Source organism: Cyprinodon tularosa, unplaced genomic scaffold, assembly GCF_016077235.1.
Source record: "Cyprinodon tularosa strain WSP-4 unplaced genomic scaffold, ASM1607723v1 ctg578, whole genome shotgun sequence".
In the NCBI taxonomy this organism is placed as follows: Eukaryota; Metazoa; Chordata; class Actinopteri; order Cyprinodontiformes; family Cyprinodontidae; genus Cyprinodon; species Cyprinodon tularosa.
The window spans coordinates 6,679-7,041 of record NW_024039316.1 but is presented as its reverse complement, the minus strand read 5'-3'; positions in this window follow the sequence as shown (position 1 = coordinate 7,041).

The following is a 363-nucleotide window of genomic DNA, read 5'->3' as shown; positions in this document are numbered from 1 at the left end:
CAGCCCACACACTACAGTTGCTTGTAGGAAATCCCACTGTCAGATTGTTGGGTTAAAGCCGCGGTTCTCAAAGTGTGTGGCGCGACCCACTGGTGGGGAATTGAGACGTGACAGGTGGGGCGCGCCAAGTTCCGGTGTGTGTGTGTGTGTGTGTGTGTGTGTGTGTGTGTGTGTGACTATAAATGTAGAATGTGTGAGAGCAAACTGTCCTTATAGCTGTATGTTGCCGCTTTTTAGACCAATCAAACCCACAAAGTAATCATTACTAGCCTACATGCAGTCTAATTAAAAGAACATTAGATATGAGAAAAATTTCCCCTGGAACTGAAGTGCCAAAATAATGATTGACGTGACGTCGGCATA